The 22,747-nt window shown below is 39.8% G+C and overlaps 1 protein-coding gene across 1 annotated transcript in view; it reads left to right on the plus strand.

Annotated features, from left to right (window-relative positions):
* The window catches only part of Ca10 (carbonic anhydrase X), a 484,596-nt gene that overhangs the window by 178,949 nt on the left and 282,900 nt on the right, over positions 1 to 22,747 (plus strand). The window lies entirely within an intron of this gene.

Genomic DNA, 22,747 nt, shown 5'->3' on the forward strand with positions numbered 1-22,747 from the left:
GGAAGGGCAAGGCTAGGCAAGGCAAAGCAAGGCTAAGTAAACCAAGAAGAAGCAAGAGTACATTGATGTAACACAAAAGTCATAATGAAAGGAACCAGCTACCATCCTGGTGCTGGCAGAATAAGCAGAAGAAACTTGGATGAGATTTAGAAGCTTAGTGAAGAAGATCACAGAACTGGAGGCTCAGAGCAGGGTTCCCAGCCTGCCATGGAGGACTCTGGGGCTTAGAGGATGCTCCTGAGAACTGGGATCCCCAGCCCGGGGGCACGTTGCCTGCTCATTGGTGCTGATGTCTCCAAGAGCGTGCCGTGAGGCTGATTCTGGAAGAACAAGAGGGAAAACTACAAAACAGAACCAAGAGTGCTCCCCACTGGAAGCAAATGCTACTGCCAGGGTGAGGGCCTCTGCTAGAGTAATACCGACAGGAACAGGAAGGAGTTGACAAAGTAGGAGTGTGTTTTTTAAGGCCTAGCCCCAACATCCCAAGGTGGAGTGCAGAGGGGCAGATGGAAACCTGAAAGAATCTCTCGGGGGGTGCATTAGTGTTGATGCTAAATCCCAGTATTCAAAGAAGTTAGTTACCCCATGTCTAAACTCCCCATGTCTAGCTCGGCTTCCTGGTTCTGTTACTTGAAGTCCTCAATGACAACTACCTTTGATAGCTAGCAGACTGAAGGTGAAACTCTTTGGTTACTATCAAAGCCTCCAAGAATGAGTCTAGGTATGAGGGTTTAGTCTAATCCTACCTTCTTTTCCTTCTGTCCCTGAATTTCTTAAGCTTTCCTGTTTGCTCTGAAATAGACCTATTATCTATTCTCCTGTGAGCAGTATGCTGAGATTGGACATAGTCATTCTGTAGGGATTTGCAAACAGAAGTGTTTGGAAAGTCTCAGAGAGGCTGATAAACATCATCACAACCACCTCTTGCATCTTCTCATGCCAATGGCGTTGTAGCCTCTGCAAAATGACGCTACTTAGGGGTCCTGAGAGAAAGAACAAGTTAATCTACAGGACGAGGTGCTGTGTTGCTAAAGCTTGGCATGTGTACTTTTACTTTAGCTCAAAAAGGACCCTTGTCTCACATTAAGAATTCAGACTATACTGTCATATTAAGTGAAGTTAAACATCTGTCTGTTTGCTGGGAGAATAATTTCCCTGAGTATAATGTGCCTTTACAATTGAGTCAGAATATTTGCACAGCACTAATATAGTCTACAAAGAGACCCACAAGGTCATGTCTCCTCCAACAGAAACACATGCTCTGTTTACAAACCTCAGGTAGGTGAACCTCAGACAGATTTTATGAGTTTTTTTATTCACTGCTCTACAGCACTTTGGGTTGTTTCCCGTCTTTCACCACTGCACAAACAAATGTGGTTCAGAAAGTCTAGACAAAATCTTTACTGCCTACCCCCATCCCCACGTGAACACACATCCCACAATTAAGATTTTGCATAGAAAAAGAAAAAGCCTAAAGACTCTGTGGAACAGAGCGAATGCTACATATTGAAGTACTTAGATAACTGTAGTCTAAAGGCCAGACGGAAAAAGATTTGTCTTTTTTTTTGAGACAATACAAGCATTAATCACTGTTTTTACTTTATTGTTTTTATCTTGGCTTATCACTTTTACCTTTGAATTAAGAAAGTTGAATCGCTCTCACTGAAAGTAAAATGTACAAGAGTGAAAGCAAACAAGGATAAGAAAGATCTGTCTGGGTGAGCAGCGACATTCACTCAGTCTGTGATCAGGATACCTCAAAATTATTCAGACTTCATCCATTCATCACACAGATGCTGTGCCATTATCACACTACAAGCAACAAGGAATAAGGAGATGAAGAACACAAGTTCACCATTACTAAAAGAGATTTTACTTGGTTTCTGTTATTTTGTTTTCTTTTCTCTTTAAAATAAAAAAAGATTTTATAATAAGTGGCACAAGAGAGACATTACACCCAATATTAGAAAAAGATGGTACCACATAATGATGCAAAAAGAGACTCTGAAGAAAATTCTACAACCAAATGATGCCTGGAGTCCAGCCTCAGAGACTGAGTATGATTTTAATGAGCAAGTTCATCAAGTGACAGTCAGGATGTTAAAGAGAGAAAGGCCTAGGAAACACAGGATGAGAGAGCTCCCTCTCATCTGGAGGCCAAGATGCATGAAGAATAGGTAGAGAGAAGCCCAAAGGTAAGATTATCACAAGACAGTGGTGTATCTGGAAAACCAGCTTAAAAGGGGGCCCGGGTGGCAATGAGAAGCCACTGAAAATTTTTGATCCCTGGAGACTGGTATCTGATCAGTAAGTCAAAGTCACTAGAGCCAATGCTGGGAAAAGGAAGCGCAACAGCAAGCAGAAACACTGAAATAACACCCAGAATTTAGAGGCAGATTTGTTCACATCAACAGGCACCAACTGGCATCATTCCCAAAATATCAGGCCCTGATCTCTGGTGGTCTGGGGTTTATATGGGATAAGCAAGCAGGAAGTACAGAGGCAGAATGGCCTGTCAATTGGGGATTGGTTTATACAGTGTTCATCATAGTGACCAGCCATTTCTAAGAGACAGGAGCAACTGGAACGGGAACAGGAACCATTACCCGGGCAACTAAGAAACTAAAGCAAAACTGGCTGGGGTGGGGGTGGGGGTATTTTCTGCTACGGACACATGGAGAAAGTGCAGGTTTGAAGACCTGAGTCTCTGATGGTTATTTTAGATTAGACAAGAGTTTTAAAAGGTAGGCAGAAAAAACAGAAAGGGAAAGGCCTTGTGGTCAGTCCTGGGTGGTGCTCCCTGCTGTCCTCCAAGCCCTACCACCAGGAAGGCCTGAGCCTGGGGCTGTGTCAGATGGTCTTGAGGTTTGTGTTGTCAGCCTGTTACCTTTTCTTACCCTAGGTGCTCTCTTTCCTGATTCCCTTCCACTGTGTCACTTTAGATCTGTTCACAGTTTTACTTTTTCTACCATCTTTTTATTATCTATTTTTTCCTTCTTATTATTTTCTAGATTATACACATTTGCTGTACATAGCAATTATATTCTCATGGAAAGTTGGTACAGTGCATGTACATAATACATCTTAATTCTTTCTTCATGCCCTTCCCTTCTTTCCCCTTCCACCTCCCACTATCTTTCTTTCCCCTTCCCATTTGAAACAGATCTCCTTTCCTTCCTATTACCTAATTTTGATTTTGCTCTTTATTTACATTTTGAGTTTCTCATATAAGTGAAAACATGTGATGTTTAATTTTGTATGCCTGATTTACTTCACTTAGCATTATAGTCTCAAGTCTCATCCATTTACCTACAAATGCCTCAAGTTTATTCCTCTTTGTGCCAGAGTAGTACCCCATTGTGTATAGCTACCACAATTTCTTTACCCATTAATCTGCTGATGGGCATATAGGGTGTTTCCAAGGCTCAGCTATTCCACATTTTTACTTGACAAAAATCTTCTACAAGTATGGTATACCGTATGATGTTTTGACATGTGTATACATTGTGGACAGACTAAATCAAATTAGTTAGCGTATGCGTTGGACACATAGTGAATTTTTTGCAGTGAGAACACTTAGCATGCATACTTTAAACAATTTTCAACTACACAGTTTTTAACTATAGTCGCCATCTTATACAATAGAACTCTCTAACTCCTTCCTGTCTCACTGAAATTTTATATCCTTTGACAAACACCTTCTCTTTCCTTCCTCCCACTCCACACCATTCTGCCCCCTGCTATTGTGAGTTCAGCTATGTTAGATTCCACACATGGGTGAAATCCCAGAGTATGTATGAGTCTTTCTGTGCTGGGTTGACTTCACCAAACAGAACCTCTGGAACTCTGGGCCCATCCATATTTTTTCCAATAACAGGATTTCTTGCCATCTTTTTAGGAAATTTTGGGTGTGATACTCATCTGGGCTGAATTTCTGATCGGGCACAAGTTCCAAGCATTCTTCCAACCCTCTGCTGAGGGTGTTTGCCTGTCTGGCCATAAGTGTCCATTAGTAGTTCAGTTAGTGTGATGGTGAGGGATGTGGTGTAGGGGTGGGGCCAGGAGAGGTAGCCAACGGGCAGGAAAGAGCCACTCAGAACACATAGTAAGAGAGTCAAGGGGAAGGAGATTTAAAAGCAAGGTAAACTCAGCATGCTGGAGCACTCTTGTAATCCCAGCCACAGGGGCGGTAAGACAAGGGGACCATGAGTTAGAGGTTAGCCTGAGAAACTTAGTGAGATTCTGACTTAAAGGTTTTTAAAAAGACTGAGGATATACCTCAGGAGTAGAGCACTTGCCTAGCATGTGCAGGACCATGGGTTCAATTCCTATTACGGGGGGGGGGGCGGGGAAGGCAGGTGTAAAGGTGTGGGACACTGATTTAGCCTACCTTTGCAGAAGTCTATCTATGTTAAGTGATATTAGCCGGATCCTTTGATGGCAGTTGAGAAAATGAGATTGCTAATCCCTGTGTTAAATGGCAGGACTAACAGGTGTGGAAAAGAAGGAGCAATCTCAGCTTAGAGAGACTTAATTCTCACCCTCCCAAGGCCTCAGGACACACATGGTACAAGAGGCTCAGAGCTACCAAGTCTTTTGTCCCTAGCTCAGGAGTCTGAATGCACTTAAACTGGATTTACTCATAGATGACAAACTCAATGTGCACCAACAGTGTCAGTTTTCATCAAAGAGACAGGAAGGCCGGTAGTATCTGATCAGGGACAGTCACACCTTCAAGTTACCTTGATGGAACCCCCACTCTCCAGGGAAATAAGCCTCTGAGCCTTGGGACCTTAAAATCTCCTGCCAGAAGAAAACACATCAATTAGCTGAACACTCATGCTGTCTGTTTCCTCGCCTTCAATTTTTCTTGGTACTGAAATAGATTTGTTGGCCAATTATGATAAAATTCAGTCAGTTAACTAAATCTCTATTAATGTCTCATGTCCAAGCACAAGGGAAAATTCTTATTCTATCTATTGAGAATTCCCATGTCTCCCAGTTGGCCCAGAAATTTGGAAAGTGGATACAGGGAGGTAGATAGTCTTTATCATTTCCCTGCTAATAAAAAAAATGTGATGAGAAAATTAATGTTGGCTTAATAGAATATAATTCCCTAGAAGGTCAAAACTTGGCCCAGAGAATCAGTCTGTTTTTAATTATGAGAACACTACCTGCTTATTGCAACAAGCTTGGAATAGACATACATACTTATAGAAATATTAATGTTCCTCTATAACCCACTACCCACAGATAAGTTCTATTCACACGTTGGTTATGTTTTCTATCCAATGTATGTTGGTTCATATATTTGAGACCACATTTTGCATTCAAAAAAAGTCTGTGTAGTTCAAATTTATGTTAATGACCACACAAATATTCTTTATGTGGGTGTATTTGATTCACTAAACTATTCCCCTATTATTGCTGCACATTTAATTTATTGTCAGTGCTTTGTTATTATAAATTACATTCTGGTATCTATCTTTTTACCCAAACCATTTCTTGTTGTTTTTAAACATAGTTTATTGTTTTTAATGGAGAGTGAGGTAGGGTGGCCTCCCAAGGACATAGGCTATCAGAATGTGGGGCCTGGTAGTGCTTGTTGGAGGCTATATACTGCTTAGAACCTCATGGCCAGAGATTCTAGAATCTGATAGCTAAGTTCTTGAATCCAGAAATGGGCTATTCTCCGTGATGATCAGACCCTTGGACATTAAAACAGCACAAGAATAAGCCATCATAACAGTTCATTTTATAATGGAGGAATTGGGAAATGCTAACCCTTTTCTTTTGGAGATTAGAACACTTTGGAAAAGCTATCGACAGGTTTTTTGGTGAACAAAGAATTAGAACAGAAGAAGGTAGGTAAAATTGAGAGCTGTGGTAGGATCCAGTGAAATATAACTAGACCATGAGGAAACATCTGTGTGCGTCTGACTTGCTGTTCAGAGGTGGGATCTGGTCTGAAAAGGCAGGTCATAGGGTAGCTGACCCAGAAGAGTATATTTTCCCCCCTGGGTCTGCCCTGCTCTGTCTGGTTCCTGGCTGCCATGAAGTAAGCAGTTTTCCTCTGCATCAGGCCCTTCCACCATGCTGTTTCTGTGTTTGAGCCTGCCCACCATGGACTGAAACTTCTGAAACTGTAAGCTTCTAAGTTGTGGGTGTCAAGAATTCTGTCTCAGCGATGGGAAAGTGACTAAGACAGACTGTCTTCCCAACTGTGAAATAGTAATGATAACAATACCCACATTGTGGGGTTGCAGTGATGTGAGGATTGTTGTGACTCAGCAAGATGACACATATGTAAGCCCTTACAGAAGGCAAACAATGGATTTACTGTTGAATAAATGTTGGCCATTCAACCTGAGCTTTGCATCAACTCTCTGCTTACGGTATCCTACAAAGACCTCTGATGCTTTCATCACCTCCCTGTTTTCTTGTCTTTTTAAATGTTAAACACTCTCTTATTTCTTGCCTTAACTAAAGCTTCCTATGCTCATCACTTCTTGCTCTATGCTGAAATTAAAGCTTCATCACTACACCAAGGCGTCAAGGGTCCATGTTTATAGCTAACAGCAATCTATCACTTCTGATTGCCTCTAGTTTTGTTTCCTGCCTTCTAGCTGGAAGCAAAATATAAATAGTTTTTTTTCTTGGGTGAAGAGCATAAGCAATCTCATGTTGGGTGTTTTAGACTTCATGCAAAGGCTTTTTGTTGAGCTATCAAATGAAATTATATACCACAGGTTGAGCATGACTATTAAAAAATCCAAAATCCAAAATGCTCTTGCATCTGAAATGCCCTGAAATCTGAAGCACCAACATAATGTTCAAAAAGTTTCAGATTTCAGAGCATTTTTGTCTGTTTGATTTTCAGATTAGGAATCCTCAACCAGTAAAATCAATGCAAAAGTTCAAAATTTTTTTAAAAGCCTAAATCTGAAATATTCCTAGTCCCAAGTATTTTTCATAAGGGATAATCAAGCAGTACCAAGTAAGAGAGTAACAGAACCTGGTTGTTTTAGGAATGTGTTTTATAAACCACGTCAAACATCAGGGTCCTACTGATTTATCCAGATTTCCCAAAGCAAAAACAAATAGACAAATAAACAAGTAAGCACAAGCAAAGAGTAGAAAGGGGCAACCTTAAAATACACCAGGAGCAGAGGCTCAAGCTGCTTACAGAAGATATATTCACTGCTGATTAAACTTCTGAGCGCTTCTTGCCGAGTCTCCTAAGCATCTTGGCCTTTAGAACTCAAATGCTCTTTTAATCTGTTGTCACCTTGAGCTGGTGTTACCTCAGGGCAGTTTGGATTCTTCTCAGTGAAGACCAGGGAACTGCCAACCGTAATGAGAAAACTTCAGATTCTTACTATTTCAGAAAGAAAATATTGGACTTTAATGTCCAGAGCCATTGATTTGAGTGAGACTTCTGAACTGATCAGTCTCTAAAAGAAGCTTTAGCTTAGATCGGCATGGATATCTTTTGCTAGATCGTTGGAGGCCTCTTGAGAAACCTGCAGGTTGAAGTACAGTTTGTTAAGCACCTCACTTTCTCCTTAGGAAGCAACAAAAAAGGAAAAGGCCAATATCCACGTTATTTATCTGAGCAAGTGTTACAACAAATATATATTCCTTGTACTTAGAACGTGAACTCGAGTTGCTGTTCTGCCTGTAAAGCAAAACTGTACCGAAGGACCAAGACCCTACTAACCACGAAAGTGTTTGTCAGACATTGATAAATACAATGTACAATAGACATGAATAAGTAAGTGACTAACAATTTTATAATGGTTTACAAAGCACTTTTGCATTCACATATCATTGAATCTTTGTAGAGGGCTGTGTGGACATGAAAAATACTCTTAAAAGTGGAAAGATAAGTACCAGAACATACAGCCATTCTTCTTATAAGTCATATTGCTCAACATCAGGATCTCCTGAGATGCTACTATTTTACTTCTCCTTCTTCCAGTCTGATCATTCACAATCTATAGCAGATTGATTCCAGGACCCCTTTTGGACACCAAAATTTCAGATGCCCAAGCTCCTTATCTAAAATGACATTCTTATGATCTATATATATACTCCCAATATTTTAAATCCTCTGACCTAATGCAGTGTAACTATGCTGCACAAATCGTTGTACCGTATTGTTTAGGAAATAATGATAAAGAAGAGAGTCTACATATTTTCAGGGCAGATGTGATCATCCTAGGTTTAAGTACAAGGTACATGTCAGCAACAGTGTAATATTTTTCCTGATATTTTCACTCCATTCTTGGTTAAATCAGTGAGTACAGAGGCCCCGCAGATTCAGAGGGCTGAATTTGGAAAGCTCAGAGCTTATTTCTATGTGCTCATGGACATAGAAATATGTATGTTTCTCTGCTTGCAGTCTAATTCACAAAACTCTTCCCTTTCCTCCTGTCTCCTGCAATTCTCATTCATCAACTAGAAAGTTTGCATCTTGAATCACCCTTCTTTCTATTTTGCACCATTTGGTAGATCCCTGTTTTACTTTTCCCATGAAACTCACACATGATACCCTCACTTTACAATAGCGGTAAACAACACACAGCCCTGGGGTCAGATCTTTTCTCCCACCTCTTCTGGAAAGAGGGATCAGACTTCCTGAGTAAGTACCTAACACCAGACCTATCATGCAGTACATATTCAGTAAATATGTCTTCCCACTTCTCACACTTTATCTCTTTTTTACACTCGTGAATATCAGGTTTTGGCTAATTTTTCTCTTTTTTATTTCAATGGCATTGCCTATGAGTGTACTACACAGAGGGCAGTGTGCTAAAAAGTAGTAATTGAGATACAGAAATTTCTGTTTTTAAGAAATGTTCCTTCTACTTGAGGTGACAACACAGTGTGAATATTAGAATACAAGAATACACAAGCATCACAGAGACAGGGCTTCTGACCCTACTGGAAGGGCTGAGCAGAAAGGGAAACTTATGGGAGGGGTCACCTGACCAGCATAGGAAAATGAGAAAGGACATTCCAGGGCAATGGAAACAGTGAGACAAAAGCTTGTTGGTAGAATTACAAGGCCTCCTGCAAGACCAGGCATATATTTAGGTATTGGATGGTAAAAAGTGTGAAAAACCACTAAGTCCATTTCATCACTGGTATCTTTTTAAACATAAAATCTTTCTTTTTGAAAGTTCCTTAAAGAGATTTAATTTTGGTCAACCAATTTAAGAACCATGCTCCAAGGCAGAGGCCCTGCATTCACTTTCTGTTCTGCATTGAAATTCCTGACTACGATGAGCTTCCTTCTACTTAGCAACTGTAGTGGATTGATAACTGGTGGTCAACTTATAACCCCTAGTTGAACTGAGTAATCATGGTGCTAGGTGCGGGAGGCCCACCTGAGGACTGTTGCCAGCAGCATAAGAGGCAAAACTGGAGAAGGAGAAGGAGGCTGTTGAGAGCTGAAAGATTGTTGGAAGCTGGTGGAAGCTGTAAGGAACTGTTGGTTGTTTTGGAGGAGCTCATCATGCTGGCTTTCCTGATGAACTTGGCTGTTTTCATCCTCTAAGGAGTTCAGGACCTCGTTGGTACTGAGAATGGCTTCGGTTCACCTTGGGGGAGCTCTGGTCCTCACTTTGAGCATCACTTCCTGGATTCAGGGGGGAAGATGGTGCACGCTGGTCTCCTGGAGAAGCTTGCTGCATTGGCTTCCCTGATGGGAACTGGGCCATCTTGATCATCAGAGGAGCTCGGGAGCTCACTGTTGCTGAGAATGGCTGTGGTACCTTTCAAGGGAGCTCTCAAGGTTCTTCTGAGTGTCCCTTCCTGGCTCTAGTGCAGACCCCTCAGCCTGCTAGCACAGATCCTTCGTCCTGCTGGAACAGATTTTCTAGATTCCACCACTGACTTTTGGGCCCTCCCAGTGCAGATCCATGCAGCAGGCCTGCATGTGATATTGTTATGGGCTCTGGGCTTCCAGTTGGATTCATGGGAGGCATTGTTATGAGTTCTGGGTCTTAAGTTGGACTTACATAGGACATTATCACAGGATCCAGTCCCTTGGTTAGATTCCTGACCTATAGCGTGTGGACAGATTTCCTGCACTCTGTTTTATATATCATTCTTTGGGTAACTATTATAAACAATCTTATAAAATATGTGCCCTGTATTAAATTGTGTTCCCTTGCAAAAATAAGCCCCAAGCTAACACAGCAACTGATAGCAATACATTTCCAAAACAGTGAAAAATTATTATAAATTATAGCCATGATAATTACTTTTGAATTCTCTAATATCTAACCACTTCCCTAGAAATCTAGTGTGATGGCTTAAATAGTAAATGAGAACATAATGGAATGATTGTAATTTAAAACCTGATATGAGAAGATGCATAAAATTTGAGCTAGTAAAGAGGAAAGAAGAATAAACTCAAAAGCACAAAAGGAGACATGAACACATTATGCTGTTGAGGGTACAAAGATAAAACAATATGATGGCCATCCATCCATTCCACAAATCATATTGAAGAATGGTGTTATGATAAGCAATGGAGAAAAAATGATACACAAAATGGATAGTACAGTCCTGTTTGTTCTCATCTACTCATTCATTCATCCATCTACTCATTCTATAAATAGTCCAGGACCTACTATGTGCCACCTGTTAGAAAGGAGACTGGATATATAATGACAGCATCAAATCAGAACTCCATGGCTATGGAAGAACGGATACTTAGGTGCAACCTAAACCTAACATTTGCTGTACACTGAATCATACTGTGGACCACTGATCAACCCCAGTGTCCAGTCCTGGCTCTTCCTTGCCTGTCCAGCTCTTCTATTATTTGGGATGTGAAATGACTCAGGACCTGAAGAACTTAGAGATCTGTTTCAAAAACCAAGGAACCTGGATTAAGTTAGAGGTAACTGGGTTGGATAAGGAACATTTCAAAGCAAAAGAATAACCTTGATTTGATCACTAATACAATTTGAGAGATGATAGAGATATACAATAAATGTTTGCAAATTTTCCTTCCTGGCTAATAAGATATGGCTATGCAACAGTTGAATGATAAAGTTAAGAGGACAAGATAAATATGTTTGCAAAGTCACTGTGACATAGATGTTGAGTCTTCGTTCTCAATAGAAAACATGCAGATTTATTGGACTAGAGCAATATGGGTAAAGGAACAATAGGTAATTTAGATGTTTTTATTCCCTGTTAGTGTCCAAGTAATTTGTGTTTGGGCTCTAATATGCTTTAGTGGCATGAAGATTATTTCTCCTCATGCAGCATAAGGATAGCAGAGTTCTGTTTTGTGCAAATGATAAAGAAAATGCCCTAAATGCATATCAGTTTCAAGACAGACTAGAACGGCTGGAGGCTTCCGGAGGATTACACTAATGTGAACACAGTGGGAAGCTACAAAACGCTGGAAAAACACTGCTGGAATAAATCTAGGCTCAGCTGATCTCCAATACCTCTGCGTGGTAGGGCTTGCATTAGTTTGTCTTAACTTTCAGCATTTGCCGAACTTTGACATTTATGCAGGGTATAACTTTACATGTACATAAAGAGAGATGGAGAGTTAAAAGGAGAGGGAAAGTGAAATGTTTTCATATTCCAAGAGATAAAGCACAACGTATTCTAAATTATCCAGATATTTTGCAGGATTTTAAAGGTGTTTCTGCAGATGGTTGAATTTCTAAGAAATCATTGCCCGATACTGCCCCAGTGAAATTTTTGAATTTCTAAATGCTAAATTTCACCTACTTGCAGCCGCTACATTAGTTTTACTTGGGGTTTGAGCAGTGTGGGTTCCATAAAGCCAAGAGGAAATTGGCTTTTGAACAAACTTCAACTAGGCTGTATAGTTATCCAAAGACAGCAGCCTGACATTTTCTTCAAAGTTGACTAGATAGAAATAATTAATGGGCTAGTTTATTAACACACATTGAGACATTCCACTTTTTGTGGTTTTGATTTCCATCTTAAATAAACTAATTCCAGATTTCATCTGCAACACTAACAATTACACAGGGCAATAAAAATTGCCAAATGTAATCTAAGAAATTTAACAACATCGCTAGGCTTGAATTTTAAACCTGAGATGAACACATGGGAGCTTTATGCCTACATAAACCAGAGTGTTCTATGCCTTCTGGCAGAGTTCTCAAGAATGAGTCATTTATTCCTCGCATTGATTCTGAGAAAGCAAAATATTGAGGACATGGTGGCAGCTTAGTCTGGCTTGGTTCTGTGCTGGGTCTGAGCACTGCATAGGAGCAGAGTGAGAATGGAAATTAAATGTGGGAGACACCACCCTTCAGCTATGCACCGGCTGAACACCCTTGGCTAAGTAGCACAACATTCTAAGGTTCAGTTCCTAAGCTGAGACAAATAGTACCTACCCTGGGGGAATATGGCAATGAACAACTGGATGTAAAACTACCCTTTTTCTAGTCTAGCACCAGCGGCACATTCTATGACTTGGTTGCTAAGAAGAACCGGCTGTGATATTTGTTGCTAATTTTTTTTACTATTATTTTCATGGATACAAGTATTCAGCAAAGTATATCCCAATTTTATAAACGAAGAAACTAAGGCTCAAGAAAAGACATTTTTGGCTCAAGGAAAAATGCAAGAATAGAAAAGACATCTAGGGTAGGCGTGAAGAACAAAAGGAGTGAAGAACAAAGGAACATCTAGGGTAGGTGTGAAGACATCTAGGTTAGGGAGCCAGATAGCCTGAGATTGGAATCTTGACTTTGCCATGTATCAAGGTTCTTTTTCAATCTTGGGCAAGTTATTTAATATCTGTACACCTACAGGTTCTTGTGAGATCTGTGTAATGCCCATATAACTAAATGAAGGAATATAAGCAAATACTTAGGGTAGTGTCCACTACATGCTAAGCACTGGACAATAGTGATTATGATGAAAAGAATCAGAACTTGAATCCAGTCCTCCAGACCTGAACAGCATGCAATGTATAATTTACTGCCCTTTTCTCCAACAAGTATCTCCTAGAGCTCTGCTGACTGTGCCTTCCAAACTGGAAATAAATGCTCTAAAAATAAAATTTCCATTTGAAAGTTTTTTGGGGAAATGAAACAATCCTCTATTGGGTATGATTCAACTAAATAATAACCCAAAGACATGAGGATGGGGCAGATAAACAACTTTAAGCTCTCGAGAATGTTACAACTACTTAGAGTTCCTAGGATCACTAATCTAGAGCACAGGCAATTATATATGGAAACTTAATCCCTAGAGCACAGGTGATTATATACGGAAACTTAAAATGCGATAGAAATAACATTCAATGAGATGATCAAATATGGCTGCTTCATAAATAATATAGTGGGAATATTCACTTCTCTGGGAAACAGACCTGTCTCCTAGCTTATATAAATATTAATCTGTAATATATTTTGACAATCAAATTATAGAAAGTACAATAACAAATATAATATATAAACCTTTGAAGAAATTTTCCATATGACCTGTAGTTGGATAGGTCATGCTAAATAAGAGAAAAGTCTAGAAATCTTTTTTAAAAAAATCAATAAATCCAGCCATATAAAAATTTAAAACACCAAAACAAAAACAAGGTTAACAGCCAGATAATAAGCCAGAAGGAAATATTTATAGCACATGACAAAGGGCTCATGTCTCTATAATTCAAATGACAGCCAAAAGTGATACAGAAAATAAATAACCCAGAGAAAAATACATGAAGAATAGGATCAGAAAGCAAATGCAAATAACCAATAAACATAGGAAAATAGACCCAACCTCTGCAATAGTTAGGAAATGCAAATTAAATCAAGGAGATGCCATTTTTCTTCCTAGAGTGCCAAAAATAAATAAATAATGAATAACATCCACGGCTGTGGAGATTGTGGGGAAATGGACACATCACAGGGCTGACAGGAGTCTAAATATTCATAGATTCTGCCAGTATCTTTTAATAGGACCTGGCAGTATCTATTAAAATAAAGCATGCACTTACGTTGCCTGAACAATGCAACCTTTAGGAATCTTTTCTGATGTAATGAAAGCACTGGTATAAAAAAGAATATGTTGGAGGCTATTTATTGCAGCATTGATTTTAATGGTAAAATAAGATGGAAATAACTTTAATGTTTTTTTATTTAGGGAACGGCTGAATAAAGTAAGGTGCGTGCAGACTATGAAAGCCCTGTAGTCTTACATATCAATGAGCAGCTCTATTAATATTGGCATGAAAGAATATTTATGGCATAACATTACTTGGAACAAAAAACATTTTCATAAAGAAGAACCTTTCAAAATACGTGCATATTCACTTGGGCGGGCTTGTATGCACGCAGTGAACATTGCTAAAGGATTCCTAAGACGCTGCTCACACCGGTTCGCCCTGGAAGGAAGGAGACATGATTACCTCTGGCTTTACACACTTCTGTATTGCTTTGCATGTTACCACGCATTACTTTGTTTGACTTTTTTAAAAAGGAACTCAAATTCTAGTCCCTTTGCTTACTGGCCAAGGGACCTTGGCAAGTTATTTCACCTCTTTGAGTCTTAGTCTTCCTATCTATAAAATAATGATATTATTGTCTCACAGAGTTTGGGGAGGACTAAATATGTCAAGTTCTTGGTGCGAAGCCTATTAAAAGGTGGATGATCTGCAAGGAAAACTCCCCCTTGGTTCATTTCTCTTCACCCTCGATTATTGCATTTTCAGGGATGAAAGTCAATTACCGCATTAGAATCAAGCACAAACAGGCGGCTGAAGCTGCTGCTGTACAAACAAATAATCAGACAACTTTCAAAAGCTAAATTCAAATAAATTTTCTCTGGAACTAAAACCCTTTTGGGCGACCCATATCAATGCGCACTCCCACTAAGCATCTAGACATAGAGAATTAAGGATTCAAAAAATTCACATGTCTGATTGACACCATAAAATTAACTGGCTAATCCTGTGACCTAGACTCCCCAGAGCTCCAAGATGGGTAGTGTGAGTGTCTGAAAGCTTCCTCTTCTTACCTGCCTGCCTGAATCTTTCACCCTCTTTTTATATCTGCCCCAGGGGGATCACACTGTCAGTGGTCACCCTGTTTCTCCCAGCAGCCCCTCTGTCTCAACCCCTCCTCCAATATTCATTAAATACTCACTATAGAACCTATACCATATATAGACCATACGTAGACATGATCTTACTTAATCTTCCCAACAGTTATATGAAGTAGCTATCATTCCATTTTACAGACTGAGAAACTAAGGCTTTATATGGAATTTAGCCGCCTACTCATGATTCCAAGGTAAGAATGTGGTAGCTCATAAGTTTTCTCCTATATGATAATAACTGTATAAGTTGGAGAAGTTAGAAGATCTAGTATCTCAAATTCTCCTTGTTTAATAATAATTCAAATTCCATTGACAATCTATCTCAGTTGTTAGGACTAGTATGTCTCTTTGCATGCAGCACCCCTCAGTGCTTTAACTTGTCACAAGACTTTGGCATCCTTCAACAGTTTCTCCTCTGCTGGGAAGACAAACCCTGGAACTTGAAAAAAGAGTCCAGTCATCTTGCTCCACTCTCTGTATTACACATTATTTACCTTTATTATAATATTTTAAAGTGTTTTGTTATAACTACTTGTTACCTTGCCTGTCTTCCCACCATTCTATCTTTAAAAGTGGAGGCATTTGATTTATCTTTCTATCCCTAGTCCATTAGAGATGGTCCATTAAGTTTTTAGATGAACGCACAAATTAATGATTAGGTGTAAGTAAAATATATGCAACTCCTTAGAGATCTCCAATTGAAGGAATGGGAGGCTCTAGTTAGAAGCTGTCCACATACTGTGATTCCGAATCCCAGCCGTGGAGGAAAGATCCAGCAGCAAGGGAGTTAACATCAAAGCGAATTCTCTCTATGAAATAAATCTGGGATCAGAAAGTGGCCAAAAGCCTGCAGCACTGGGTATTTTAAACATGTTCATTAATAATATCTCACAGTGGAAATTTATTACAATTGAGAATAGGGGAAGGGACAGTAAATCAGCATTGGTGAGGGAAAGAGCAAGAGAAAGATATGAGTTCTTATTTAAGATGTAGTCACATGCTTTATAACCCCAAAGTTAGAGATTGCTATGTCGAGGTGGAAGGCTTTATATGTAGGACTGAATCCACCATAGATATGTTTTATACCAGTATTCTTTTTGCCAATTTTCATTTGCTTTCCTTTGGCTGAAAAGTTGGGGACTACATTTACTGCTTGAAAACAAGAAGATTGCCTTAGTTGAGTCTCTTCCTGAAAATATGCTTTGTTTCAAATAAAGACTTGTAAAACATCCATTGGATCCTAGGAAAATGCTATTTTATTGGTACATATGTTGAAGAGAATAGTTTTCAAAATACTCAATTAGTTCTGCCTTTGAGGTAGCATCTAAACACACATGAAGCAATGAGATTAAATTCATGTAGAAGTCTATGTCCCCAGCCATTGCTTGGGAATCCATTCCATTCCCATTTAAACTACTCTAAGAATAATCAAACATGCATTTGGCTGTGTTGCAGCCAAAACATGCTTCCAATTCATAAATCAGACCATAGTACTCCTGTGCCAAAAACTCTCTCAGTGAATTGCTATTACATTAGAGTAAAATGCAAACTCTATTGGGGCCACATGTTCCACTAAGGGGACAAAGTAGATCTGTCCTTGATCCATCATGTCAACCCCTCTCACTCATCTCATTTTTGTCTGCGTGGTCTATCAAGCTCAAGTCAACTGACATCTTGTCTTCTTGGAGCTCTTCATTGCCAATACTTCTGCTCTTCTCCCTTCTGCCTTGGTCACCCTCTTCTTGTTACTCTTCAAAAACCGTTCTCCCTATCCTTCCAGTAGCTTCTAGATATTACTTCCAGAGAGAGCATCCCTGGCCATTCTGCCTAGGTTATGTCTCCCCTCCTTGCTTTATTCTACACTTTTTTGATGACTTCATTGTCTCTATAGAATGCTTAGCAAAAGTTTTAGCTACGTAGGTGGATATATAAACTTGTTTATCTCTCATAATTCCTACTAGATTGCAAGAATCATGAAAACTAGAGTCACATCTACTTCACTCATTACTAAGAACCCAAAACTGAAGACAATACCAGGCACTTAGTAGGTCCTCAGTAAATATTTGTTACATTAATATTCAATGCCAAGTTTAATGCCTGGCACATTATTGGATTAATAATATCCCTTAGTCACTGCAAACTGATCAGGTGCTAAACAAAAAGAGGTGAATGGAACAATTTCAGGGCTGTAGGAGGATCAAAACTCTCTCACTGAATCCAAGATTCTCTCAGGGCTAAGATTCAGACCTTCTCTGGGTGGTCTGTATTTATTTGGTTATCAGAAGAAGGGAGGGGAGTACTCAAGAAGGGTGGAATCACTCAAGAATTTCTCCAAGTAAGGTATTAACTAATCCTTAGTAAGGATTAAATTAATCCAGCCAAGAGTGAGATGCTTGAGGCTATAGTCTTTATCTAGCTGAGATTAGATCCAACGGGTCCTTGTTTGGGATCTTGTTTTATCCTTTGAGGATTTCAGGCTTCATCTGCCATTATAGACCTTAGTAGGGATCAGTGATTCATAGAGGTTCACTTACTATGAGTCCATTGCCCTCTTCCAGACAAGTGGCTTAGGCTTTGGACAGATTCACAAGTAAACATAAAAAGCCAATTGGTTAATTTAAGTCCAACTTAGGGATGCTTCATAGTGGTCTCCATAAGCACATTATGAGTTTCCAGTCAACAGGTTTGAAGTGAGTTTATTTTATTCCCCTACAATTTAACTAATTCACACAAGCCTTATAAATTAATTTCTACTTCTCTTGTACTCTGCCCACAGCAGCATCTTCTTTTCTAGTTCTGAGGGGTCCAGATAAATAAACAAGAAGGATGCCTCCAAACACAGCATGACTTCAAAGAATCTTTTCCAGAATGAAAATGTCATCATTTTAATACTCAACATCAGACTTGATTCCGCTGGTCTCTTGTTCGTTTGACCTCTTGCCTGTTTTAGTTAGAGCTTTGTTGTTTTTCCTAGGAGTTGCAAAGTAAACTGGAGCTTTTTTGTTTCGTGGGTTTGAACAAACAGCTGATAGGTTTTGCTTTAGGTTTGCCAAGGTTCACAATTTCAGCAGTTGAAGGTAGACATGGAGTATCTTTCATTGCTCACTGGATCCAGAGCCAGGAAGTCACTGGGGATTTGTAGTTTGTGGTAAGAATGGTAGCATTGCCACGGGGAAAATGTCTTGGCAAGATGACACATAGCTGTGATGCAGCAGTTAAGTTCCTTTGTTTTGGCTTTGAAAATTAATTTGCAGACATATTCAAGTCTATTGTGTGTTCTAGCTTGTATGTAAATTAGAAAATTGTATGGAAAAAAATGCCAGGGATGGTAGAATTCAAACATTTTCAAACCAGTTGTCTATAAATTAGTTAAAATGATTTTGACTCAATTTTGCTTTATTGATTTATTTTCTTCTCAACAATATGTTATATCCATCAAACTAGGAAAAGGTATAGCACTAGCAGGTAGGCCATAATAACTGGTGCTTTCAGAAATGGAAAGTTAAAAAAATCTGATTTATTGTAATACCCCTGGAAAGGAAGAGAAAAAGAATTCTACACTGATTTCTCAAAAGTTGGAAACAGAATGAGTGTCATCTCTTTCTATAACCACCCTGTCTGCTCCCAAAGGGGACATAGGAAGTCTATAAACCTGAAGGATGACCCCATGGAGGGTGGTTAAGTATCAGAGCACTGGGATAACTGAGAGTGCTGCAGAAACCCGGAGGGAAAGTTCTCACTCTAAATCGTGCAGCCTTTGTTCCTGTATGCATCCCTGTCCTGCACATAAAGTCAGCCAGCTCACTCTCCACACCAGTGAGCACACACACTACATGCCCTCTGTCTCACAGCCTTCATCCTAAGGCATTTGTCACAACTCTGAATTACGTTACATTTGCAAATCTGTTCTAGACCCATTTGGTACTTGAAGGCCATGGACTAACTTTCAACACTTTAATTCTTGCCCTAACACTTAACACTGTTTCTTCCAGCACTGACTTCTCCAATGATGTGGGCTAAAACTTCATTTAATCTAACCAGCTGCATTATACTGTCCCTAGAACAAGTCTGAGAACAGTATTTCCCATCAGGCCTCCTTGGGGACCTGCAGATGCAACCCCAGCACTTTCTTCCTGGCCTGTATTGAGGCCTCTTTCCCTCCCAGACACTTCTGTCTGCTTTATCCCATCTCTGTGTAGACATTTTAAAATCCTACCTTTATTTAAGACAGTTGACTTTGAAAGCAGCTCGACTTGAACCTCTGTAACTTGAAATTTATTTTAACTTCAAAATTTATTTTGCTTGTCACTCGTAATTTACCAAAAGAAAAAGAGCAGCAGAAAGCTCACAGGATCATGGCAGTAACGAAATTCCCTGGCTATGCCCATCTGCTCATGGACAAAGTCTTGAGATCTGAGATCTTGTCTTTGCTCTGTTCTTCCTCACTTCTGCCTTGATGTGTGGCTATGAGTTGAAGACTCTATGCCCTGATGTTCTCCTTAATTCCATGTATGCGTTTAGATCAGATGATCTCCAAAATAGCTTCTAGCTATAAAATAAACCAAACCAAACCAAACAAAAACAAAAACCTATTGAGTTACTGCTGATTTAAAAATCAGCAAATCATTGGTGAGTTGGTTTAGATGCTCCTTCAGGAGTGGACCCAATGAGGGACACAACCGAGCAGAATGGAGTGTTTCTTGGTTATGCTCTAATTTCTGAGCAGGTGGCTACTGTCAGAGACATAAGACTTGATAGTGAAGTGGGGATATAAAATCCTGAAACTGTTTGTCATAAAGAACCCCATGCCCAATAAAAGCAAAGGCAGATGTTCACATAAAGTTTTTGCTGTTTGTGTTTTTGTGGGGGCATTTTTTGGAGATGAAGTTTATTAGTAAGGCACAGCAGTATCTGCCCATCCACACTGCCACATAATGGCGGTCTTACAACCCATTTATGGGGTTGGGATTATTTTTGTTAATGATTTTCATGGCGGTAGATGAAATGCAATGTGCACCAGCTGTAACTATGTTTACCATGCAGCTGCCTTCCAGGGAAGCCCCCAAATCTCAGACATCGTAGACATCTAGATTGTCAAAGAGGTTCTGTCTCACAGGGTTATAAAGATTAAAAAGGAGCCAACTCAGGTTTTAATATTGCTGTAACATCATCACAGGGTGGCTGAATACAGCACAGACTTATGACCTACAGTTCTGGAGGCCAGAAATCCCAAATGATTCTAACACAGTCAAAATCACAGTAAACTTGGGTTCTCTCTGGAGGCTGAATGTTAAGAAGCTAATGTGTTGCCTGCTCCAGCTTCCACAGGCCACCTACATTCCTTGGCTTGTGCCCTTCCCTCACTCTGCAAAGCCAGCAGACTTATCTTCTCTACCTTTCCTATTTTTTCCATCTTTGTATATTTTCAATATATCCCTGACCCTCCTATTTCCTTCTTATAAGCACTCTTAGGATTACATTGGTTCCACCCATATAAGTTCCCCATCTGGGGATCTTTAACTTAGTTACAATCTGCAAATTACCTTGTATAATGTGTGGTCATCAGCTTCCCATTACTGCCACAAATACCCAAGATAATTAACTTAGAAAACAGAAAGGTTTATTTTGATTCACAGTTTCAGAGGTCTCAGTCCATATTTGGCTGACCCAGTTGCTCTTGTCAGCACATCATGGCAAGAACCTGGGGCAGAGGAAGCTGCTCATCTGCTCATGCTACAGTGGCTGGGAAGTAAAGAAGAAGAAAATGAATAGAGTACAAAAATGGCCTCCAAAGCCATACCCTTTGTGATCTAAAGCCTCCCAACGGGACCCACTTCTCAAAGCTTTCCACCACTTTCCAGTAGTACCAAAACAGGCCTTTGTGACACATTCTAGATGCAAACTATACAGTAAGATATCATATAAATAGTATGTGGTATCTTCAGAAGGGAGCCACTCATTAGTCAGCCTTCCACAGAAGCCATAGAGACAAACCCAGATCCAAGGGATGCATGACTCACCAGAGATCTCACCGCTACCTGTGGCAGTGCTGTGACTGCCTCCCTGGTATCCTTGCACAGGCCACTTTTCCATGCATCGCTGGCAAAGATAGATTGAAGAGTGTTCTGAAGGAGGCTTTAATAATGAACTTGAATTTATTGAGGAACTAGTACAAGATTAAGCCAATGATTAAAGAAAAGATCAGCAGAGGAAATACAGAAGTTTGTCTTTTTAAAAGTGTGTTTTTCATGCAAGAACGTTCTTAAATGTTATACCTTTTCTAGGACAGTCCTCTGTTAAGATGTTATTTGCAGGGATAGTACAATTGAAACAAGAAATGAGACCACTAAGGAAGCACGTGTACATTTATAGCAGTTCTTGCATCTACTACTTCTTTTGCTCCTCCTTCTCCTCCTTCCCTTTGTCCCTCTGTAACTCTGGTCATTCGTGCCGGTTTGGAAATCACTAGTGGCTACAAAGCTGATTCAGGCTCCTTGCTTCAAGTATAGGGAATGCAGCCCTCAGACGTTTATTCCCATGAATTAAACCTAATTCAGTATTTACCTTATTTCACAAAGAATTCAATCTTATGTCAGTACTGAAGATTTGTCTTGGAATCTAAGGAACTTGAGTTTAGTTTTCTCACTTCTACCCAGGGCTGACAGTAGCACAGAAGAGGATCATGACTCTTGTATTGAGATGTGTGTAGACATACTGTCTATGCCAATTCTTCTCCCAAATGATGGAACTTATGTTTGCTAGATATTTTCAAAGGTCCCTCTTGTACCTTTTCTCTGACTATGTGATAGGCAGGAACAATAGCTGCTGAAAGTTAGAGGCTGCATTAAATTCAAGTTTTTGAGAGGCCAGGTACATGTGAGAGAATTGTAACATGTTTCCTATGCTCATTATGTCAGGAATCACCCCTGGCCTTACCTATAGTGTCACAATGTACTCAGCTCCCTGGTCTATTTGTTGTCCTGTGCCTACCTGGCTATCTCATGATTCAACCTGATTCAGGGCTGGACATGGGATAGCAGTTCACTTTACATACTGTGAATGGATGAGTGAATGAATGGCTATATAATCTCAAGGGCATGTGGAAGCTGCATGGATCCTGTGTCACAACAGAAGTGTTGAGAGAGGCAGTTAAAGGCTGAAGGTATAGTTTCCTCCCTGATATACAAGTTAGTAGGCTGGCACTCTGAACAGCCCTGCTAGCTTTCTTAGAAGAAAATGGGACTAGACATTACATAAGATTTATCCTAATAGATGTTTTAATGTGATGCTGGACAGAGCAGACAGCTTTCCTTTGGATATTTGCACGCAGCACTCGATGTCATTGTCATTTTTTTCTGCCTATCAAATGATCACGTTCCTTAGCTGCCGGAACATTAGGTTAATGACACAGTGCTGATCCAAACAAAGACAAAGTCAAATGGCCAAGCTCCTGTCTAGCATTGATTGGGGGTCATAAAAATAATTCACTCCCTCAGCTTGGTCTTGACAACCCACAGAAAAACACCTTGTGTATGCCGAAAGACACTCTCTTTGAAAAACATCAAATGCCTTCTAGATTAGACAAGGTTGATTCTCACATCATTCCTGCCAAGAAGGAAAATGGAGCATTCGTCCTGAA

Source organism: Chinchilla lanigera, unplaced genomic scaffold, assembly GCF_000276665.1.
Source record: "Chinchilla lanigera isolate Chin_1 unplaced genomic scaffold, ChiLan1.0 scaffold00050, whole genome shotgun sequence".
Classification (NCBI taxonomy): Eukaryota; Metazoa; Chordata; class Mammalia; order Rodentia; family Chinchillidae; genus Chinchilla; species Chinchilla lanigera.